Here is a 9,118-nt window from a genome sequence, read left to right on the forward strand (position 1 = left end):
GTACACAATAGAACTGTCCACGTCAGCAAAACTGAATCGCCCTTAACACATTCATTTTTTCAAGGTTGGGGGGATAAAGGTGTTTATATGACAAGTATCTCACCGGTTTTACAGGCATGTCTAATCATTTCTTACTAAAAGTTTTTAATTTCGCTCACAATGTCTCCTCTATATTGCTTAAATTCTTTAAGCATATCCTGCAGGAGCAAGTTTTGGTGTCTGAGAGCAGTGTTTTGCTCCCAGAGCAAAGAATTTTGCTCCCGAATCACCAGGAGCAGCTCCGTGGTTTTCAGCATTTGTTCTGTTGCAATTATGTTGGTGCTTTTCTTCTTTTTTGGTCCTGCAACTTGTAGAGGCGGTAATTTCTTGGTAGGGATAGGTGAATGAGCAACTGATTCTACATAATAGTAAAAATAAAATAGGATACATTGTTGTTTGTGCAACAGAAAAATTAATCAACCAGCTATTGTCAATGAATTTGATTCAAAATATAAAAGTGGTTAAAATCTATGATTTTGATTTTATTAGATATTTTTGCAACGTATTTTGTACTTCAAACATTAACTGGCCGTGACTAGGGCTTGGAGAATGGTGGATAGGTTCATTTTTGAAGGTGGAGGCAATAGGTTCGTTAATAACTAAAAACAAATTAAAATAATTACATCAACAAAACTGAAAGTTTTCAAATTTTTACTATGGTTTTAAATGGATTATAGTCACTAGACCATTGTGATGGTAGTCGAGATTTATGCATCTGAAGCAAAAAGTATATTAAAAGTACTATCTTACCATGGTCTCGGAATGTATCAATGCCTCCTTGAATCCCTTCAATGCTTTCTGTGCCTATAAACGCGAGCAGCTTTTGATCTATTTCTGTCATCGGAGGGGCCTCGTTCTCCCCTCCTCCCGTTTTTCTAATCTTGCGTTTATAGGCACTAGCTTTTTGTTTAGTACGGGATTTCAAACCCCGTATTTTTTTTTCAATTCCTCCACCGTCCTATGAGTTGGAGCCACTGCATTTACATGCTCCACCACGCTGCTCCAAGCCCTGTCGCGATGGAAATGAGTGAGTTTGGGTCCCTTCAGTGGGCCTCACGAAATATTTCTTTTTTCCACAATTTCGTCCACCTAAACCGAATATTCGGTCTACGTAAATTTTTTTGAACGAGTTTTGTTTCTAAAACATAAAAATATAGTTAATTTTTACATTCACACACTCATTACTTAAGAGGAGTCTTCACATAGTAGGTGACAATTTAAAAGCACATACAGAGAAAATACAAACGTAAAAATGCCGTAAAACACTTTCTCAGGGGAAAGATTTGTAAGCCGCAAATGGACATTTTATTTCAACAATCGTGTTTTTATCTACGAGCCCGTCTGTTAAAACACCCAAAAAACACATATTTTTGCCTATGAATAGACCACATGGTTGTATAGAAATGAAGTTTTCTTTTTTTGTAAATCTGCCTTCGCAATTTTTTCAAGTATTTTGTCATGGTTTATCGATTTGGCATTTAAATTTAAAGACTTGTATAGAATAGAGTCAACAAGTTCTGACGTGTTTCCAGTTCTATGTTTACAAATTTTTGCAAAATTTGATGTTGTTCATCATCGTTAACCAAATTAGGGCCCGATTTCATGTTGACTTGCGGCATTCCAAATCAGAGTTGCGCCTTAGCAACCCCAATCAAAGTGATGCTACCTTAGCAACTATGTCATCGCAATTTTGCGTCACTGACTTGAAATCGAGCTCTTAGTGCACTTCGGTAAAACTGCGATTAGACACGCCAATAGATCTTAAATCTGCCCAAATTCGAATTCATTTTGTGGTCTAAATTGTCACTAACAGTTATTTTCATATGATTGGCGCAAATTGTGTCAAGACTATAAAAATGATGACATACCAACGACCAAAATTACTTGTATAAAAATTTCTGTTGTGCTAGTTGTAAAACTAAATGATTTTACAAATATAAATTCAAAAGTTCCGCAATTAAAATTAAAAGTTGACTTGTTTTGCATTTTTTACAATAGGATTGGTTTTTTGAAATTACTGATTTAATACACGAAGTAATTTTCCCGGTGTATAAAAATATTGACTGTTACTTGTGACTTCATCACCAATCAAGCTTTTATCAAAATCAAACTGTAGCTAAAAAGCTCTAAATATTCAGACAAGGGAATGGAGGGTTGGTAACAAACGCAGGTACCTACAAAATGACCCATGGAACTTGTAAATCTTTCGACGGTTTACTGCTTTCATTACTTGCGGTTTAAGGTAATAAATCGTTTTTTGCTCACAGAATAAGACCGAACTTTTAATAATGAAATTGAACGGAATCATATCTCCTTTATTTATAAAGCAAAATGAGCCAATTTTGTAAGATGTTGTTTTGATACATACGTAATGCTTTCTTCAAAATAATAAAATAACGTCAAATATAGTGTGAAATGGAAAACTGTTAAATTGTGCATCAAATAACTTCAATTTCAAGAAAATTGCGAAGTTTTTTTAAAAAACTAAATAACAGTCTTTTAGTAATAGCAGTAACAAATTTATACTCAAAAACTGAAATAAACGCAAAAAATCAAAATGAAGACAATGGTGGGAAACCCAACCTGTCTTGTTCCATTTTTAACCAAATGGACGAAAATGATATTCAAATTTGAATTAAAATGTGTGGTACCGAAATATTAAATAATTCTTAAAAATCCTTTTAACTCTTAGGGGTTGATTTCAAGTCACTGCGGTAACGCAAATTTGCAACCGTTGCCAAGGTATGAGCAATGTGATTGGCATTGCTATGTTGCAAATGGGAAACGACAATTAAACCCCCAACCGCACCGCACCATCGTAAAAACCGTAAAAGTCAAGTCATCTGTGCAGGTCAGCGCTACATTATCTTGACGGTTGCTATACAGAATTGGAATAGAACAAAAATTATCGAAAAAAAAACAACATTTAATAGTAGAAAAAACAAAATTTATTTCAGAAACAACATGGTTTAAAATTATTTACAGAATTTAGAGGAAAAAAATCACATAGCTAAGAAATAACAGAATTTAAAGAAAAAAATCACAAAACTAAAACAACACAAAATATAAATCTAATCACATTAAATGTTCAAAATGATGGCCCTCCGCGTCTAGGCACATTTGTACTCGACGTTCAAAAGAGTTTGATCACTTGCCGCCCGATTTTCTTCATTGAACATTTGGAAGACATCTCTTATTCTTTGTCTCATGTCTTCTGGTGGTGTCAAATCCGATTAACGCGCTGGCCAAGGGAAGGGGCCACCTCTTCCGATCCACCGATGTCCAAATTGTTCGTTGACATCATCCCGGGCAACTTCGGCAAAATGTGGAGGAGCGCCATCTTGTTGGAACCACAAATTTTGATGAACGTTAAGTGGCAAATTTTCCAAATTGTTGTGCAAAACGTAACGAGCACCATTCAAATGTTCCATGTAAAAGAAAGGACCAATTAGACGATTGTTAATTATACCACCCCAAGCATTGACCGTTCAATGATTTTGGTGGTTTTGCTGTAACATCCAATGAGGATTCACAGGTGCCCACTAATGCATGTTATGTCTGCTCGTCAGAAAACAGAACATTTTGGAAAAAGTTTCTATTTACCCTTAAATTCGCTTGAGCCCATAAGCAAAATTCTCGTCGGTTTTCAAAATCCTTTCCATGGAGTTCTTGATGCAGTTCGATGTGGTAAGGATAATAGGTATTCTGAAGATTTCCTTAACGCTCACTTGAGGGTTGTTATCAGCAATGTTTAAAACCACTGCTTGGTTTAATTCGTGAGTAATGGTCCGATTGACCACCATCTTTTTCCTTGGCTTTAAACTCGCAGTCTCCTTTAAAACAACCATAATTCTGTTGAAAATCTTCCTGTTAGGATGAATCCGTTCTGCAGCTTTTTTGGGATTTTAGCGACATTCACCAAAAATTAAAAACATGTCTACTTTCTCTTCAAAAGTGAAAACGAAAGACATCTTGTTTGAGACTTCACCACACAATAAAACAGTTTAGAGTAATTTGCTCTTCACAGTTAAATTTTACTACCAAAATTCCCCCAATCCCCACCCCCTAATTACTGATGAGTAATCATTTTATAAACAGTGCGTATTTACCTGACCCAACCCTGGTACAGTTTTTCAAACGCTCTAGTACGGTTATGGCTTTGACTTTTTAAACCGTTTATAGCCACCTAACCGCAAACCCCCACAATCATAATAACCCTCAAGTGGTTGGGTCTCATCTGGCTTGAAATGAACCGCAATAAATATTCTCAATCTCTTTTCAAATATACAATTTAAAAGCGAATTGCGAGTTATTGATGATTATTTATTTCAAATCGCGCGTAATAGTCGAAAGTCGCACACTTGGTTCCTTATGCTTCTAAGAAAAATTAGATTATGTGGACCTAAGTCCCGTTTAATAAGTGAAACTTTAAAAAAAAATGTTTTTACAAAAAAAACGTAATACATTATTAGAAATAATGGCTAACGAAGATATATTAATTAACCCAAATTCAGCAACTTCTATGGACTATTTAACCTTAAATAAAACTCCCACAAATTTCGTTCTTGTGACACCAAAAATGTCGAAATTAATGCGCGTTCAATTTTTTTGTAATTTTTTTTAGCTGCTCCAAATAAAAAATTTCTACAAATTTTCTTTTTCGGTCTAAATTTTTCTAATTCGCCACTCTTAATAAGACAGTCGAGAATGATAATCTCCACAAATGTCGTTAAAATCGTATAAAAAGTAAAGAAATTACTAAATCTTAAAAAAAATTGGTGGAATTTTTTTGGTCTAAAAATTCGACTTTTTGATCTAAATTTTTGCAAATTAGTGATATTACTAAAACAAACAAAAGAACCAACATGCATAAATTTCGTTCCTGTCGCACTAAAAATAACGAAATTACAGTGTTACAAATTGACATTTTCACAGTTGTCCAAATAAAAATTTATAAATATTCTCCGTTTTGGTCTAAATTTTTCTAAATCGGTACACTTAATAAGGCAGTCAAGACCTATAAACTCTACAAATTTGCTTGTAGTGGCATTAAAAATGAAGAACTTACAGGTCATTAAAAATTTTTGGTCAAAAAATAAAAAATTTTCTTGACTTCTCGAAATCAAAATTTCTAAAAATTCTCTTTTTCGGTCTAAATTTTTCTAATTCGACACTTTTAATAAGACAGTCGAGAGTGATAATCTTACAAATTTCGTTAAAATCACATAAAAAAAATTGTTGGCATTTTTTTGGTCTTAAATCGAAAATTTGTAAAAATTCGACTTTTTGATCTAAATTTTTGCAAATTAGTGATATTACTAAAACAAACAAAAGAAACAACATGCATAAATTTTGTTCCTGTCGCACTAGAAATAACGAAATTACAGTGTTGAAAAAATTGACATTTTCAGTTGTCCGAATAAAAATTTATAAATATACTCGTTTTTGGTTTAAATTTTTCTAAATTGGTACTATTAATAAGACAGTCAAGACTTATAAACTCCACAAATTTCCAAATGTTCCAATACACGTATTTTTTTTTTTTAGTATTCCCAATTAATATAATTGCGTTTATCATCAATTTGAGTAAGTTTAGGTCAGTTGAGTAACAAAATCACCTCGATATGTAGACCTGTAAGGAGTTGATTTATATGACTGACCAGCTGGGAAATAATATTTATTAGATGAGACCCAACCATTTGAGCGTTGTTATGTTTATGAGGGTTTGCGGTAAGGTGGCTGTAAACGATTTAAAAAGTCAAAGCCATAACCGCACTAGAGCGTTTGTTAAGGGCCCCACAAACCTCGTTCTTGCACGACGGTTTTGAACAACGGTTTCAACGTTTCGTGTTGAACCGACAGTTTTACCCACAGACCTCGGTTTTTCCGACCGTTTCGTTCCAACCGTCGAAACCGCCGTTCAAAAACGTCGTGCAAGAACGAGGTTTGTGGGGGCCCTTTAAACTGTAATCTCGTAGGTATAGTTCAGCCAAGTTGGTCTGAGCTACCATAAAAGCATAAAAATTTGCGGGCTACCGCAACGGGACAGCTTCAAAAGATCCTCAAGTGCTCATAATGAGGGGTTTATTTGCTCAAGTTTGCACCCTGCGATAAGAACAGCATCCCTAAACAGGCCAGATGTCTTGTCATAAATGACAAAATACCGCAAACTGTCCGGTTGCGGTTGCCGTCTAATTTTTATGTTTTTATGGTAGCTCAGACCAACTTGGCTGAACTATACTTGAGTGCTTCTTATTCTAACGAGAGTCAAAATATTGCCCATTATAAATCACTTAGGGGACAGTTTGCGGCTGGGAAGCAGGTCATAAATCATATAAAGGTATATATATAGTTAAAACGATTTTTAAGAATTATTTAATATCTCGGTACCACACATTTTAATTCAAATTTGAATATCATTATCGTCCGTTTGGCGAAAAATGGAACAAGACAGGTTGGGTTTCCCACCATTATCTTCATTTTGATCTTGAAAAACGCAGTTTTTTGCGTTTATTTCACATATGGTTAACACTAGAGGAAAACCGACCACATCAGTTTGTAGCGTTTCTTTTCCTCTTCATGTACAAAAAATATCTTTTCCTAATTTGTATTGTAACTTTCCCAAGTTGCTATGGAAACAAAGCTATTCTAACATTCCGTATCGAAATGGATATTCTAGCACTGAAAACGAATGCAAAAATAGCGAAAATAGCTCTGTTACAAGAACAAATTAGGAAAAATAATATAAAAACTTCGTTTATAAGGCCATTTAGGCACTCATCCATTATAAAACTCGCGGCTTTGCCGCTCGTTTTAGAAACTTGGATTCGTGCCTAAAAATTTGTTTTATGAAACTCGGTGTTTTAATATACTATTTTATAGCTTCAAAATTAATATCGATTTTGGGCCGGGACCATAGTGTTGGCAGACCCTGTATAGCATCCATGGGTTATTAGAGATTACCTACTATTATACAGAGTGTTCCAGAACTTATGACCCAAGGTGGGAGGGTGCTGAGAGCAATACAGATGGTAAATTTCAAAACAAAAATTAATTAGGTTTAATAGTTTCGAGAAAGGATAAAAAATTAACAATTAATCCCGAAAGCTTATTCTAGAGGTGGAGAAGAGGCCAGCCTAATTTCGTCACCGACGACAGTGTACTGTTCACCTGTCCAATGGATGTTAGTATGTGTCCACAGTTACCGATTTCAAATTCTCTTCAGTTTCGGAATTGACTACCGTTTTTTCGTCTTAACTCTGTTTTGAGCGGCTTCGAAATTTTGGTTGAGAATTGTGGCCTCCGTAAGCCTCTTTTTAATAATCTAATTTAATCAGAGTTCTGGGATAGCCTTTATTATACCTTCTTCAAAATACACATTATAAAGAACTATTATTCATGGTAATTTATTATTAGGGCGTAATTTTACATCGGCGGTCATTGTTGTGTTAAGTTGGGAGTCATTTGGCGGACTGAATATGAAAAGATAAAAATAAAAACAAGGTGTTTATAAATGTTTCTAGCATCAAAGGTGGCTAAAATTTGTCGCTCATTGTAAATGTGGGTTTAGATTTTTCAACTGGCATTTGTAGTTCACCTCAATCAGAGAGTTTTGAGAAAAAAAACTGTTCTAGTTGTGGTTTGAAACTTGAAAATCAAAAATTTGGGCACAAAACATTATAAATAATTTTCAAAATAGTTATAATTACTATGTAGACAAAGCGGCAAAGTAGTGCACGACAGGAATTCCAAAGCCACCCTTGATGATACAAACATTTATAAACACCTTGTACAATTTATGGTGGTAATGTAAAACCAATTTTTACGACACGATTGACCCACTAATTGATGGGTCGTATCGAAATTACACAACCGATGACTTAACTTTTATCGTCTTTAAGCTATAATGTGGTAGAACTTTTAATCATTTTCTAACTGCAACAGACTTTTTATTTTTCCCCAATATTGCCATTCTAGAGCAGAATGTCGCTCAAACTGAACCTCATTTTTTCGTTGTCATACATTTGTAATATTTTGTGTGTTTTAAACACCAAGTCAACAGTTTTATACTACAAAATTACATACTCGGAACCATCGTATAAGATTAAGACAGAATTGCATAGTTCACCAATTATTTCTTTTCCACCTACTAATCGTAGTTACACATCATTGAAAGTTCTGAATCGGAATATTCCCAAACATTTTTGCAACGTTTTAAATATTACTCGCGATTTTGAAGTTTTGTTACTGTCAAACTGTGGAATTTCCATGTTAGAAGAAAATTGCTTGTCTGAAAAATTACGAAAAGTTTCCAAAAGACTTGACATGAGTTCTAATAAATTGACAGTGATTAAAAAGGGGACATTTACAAATCTAAAATTAGAACATTTATACCTCGAAAAGAATTTCATTTCGAGGATCGACGATGCTGCATTTGTCAATTTAACGAATCTAGTTTGGATAAGCCTTGGTTTCAACCGGCTGGTCACTTTTAATTCGGCGGCTTTCATCAACATTGTACACCTCAGCGTCTTGTCTTTGCAAAATAACTATATTTCTACTTTATCCAAAGGTTTCTTTGGCCATGTGCAATTTCGATCTCCGCTTCTTGAGTTGTTGTGTAACAACATTTCTTTAGTTGATAAAAATGTGTTTAATGAGTTTACAGTTGATGGTGTTATTCGTTTACAATTACAAGGTAACAACATCGAGGAATTACCAGACAAGTTTTTTGATAACTACAATTTTTCCGATGTTAATTTAATTTACAATCCGTTGAAGCGGATTCCTGTTTGTAGTCATAACTGTTCTGTGCAACGTGTATTTCACGATTGCAATTGCACGATGGCAACATTGCAAAATGATGTTGGTCAGAATGGAAAAGTTTTTTTTGTAAAACGTGTTAGTAAAAGTATTTGCACAAACAGACAAAATGGTCAAGGAGTCATGTTGGAACATAGCGCTGTTATACATTTAGTTCTACTCGTTAACACTTTTAACATTTTCTTGTATTTTTTTTAGGTGTTATTGCACGTGTATCTCAGGACTGAGTAATGAAATAAGCGACTTTAATGCAAAC

The 9,118-nt window shown here is 34.3% G+C and overlaps 1 pseudogene; it reads right to left on the bottom strand.

The window, feature by feature from the left end:
* Positions 1-560: 560 nt before the first annotated feature.
* Positions 561-1,221, bottom strand: LOC148165967 (uncharacterized; annotated as a pseudogene).
* Between the last annotated feature and the right edge of the window lie 7,897 nt (positions 1,222-9,118).

The sequence above is a fragment of the Gnatocerus cornutus genome, unplaced genomic scaffold, assembly GCF_029298725.1.
Source record: "Gnatocerus cornutus isolate USDA-ARS CGAHR unplaced genomic scaffold, icGnaCorn1.1 ctg00000063.1, whole genome shotgun sequence".
Taxonomy (NCBI): domain Eukaryota; kingdom Metazoa; phylum Arthropoda; class Insecta; order Coleoptera; family Tenebrionidae; genus Gnatocerus; species Gnatocerus cornutus.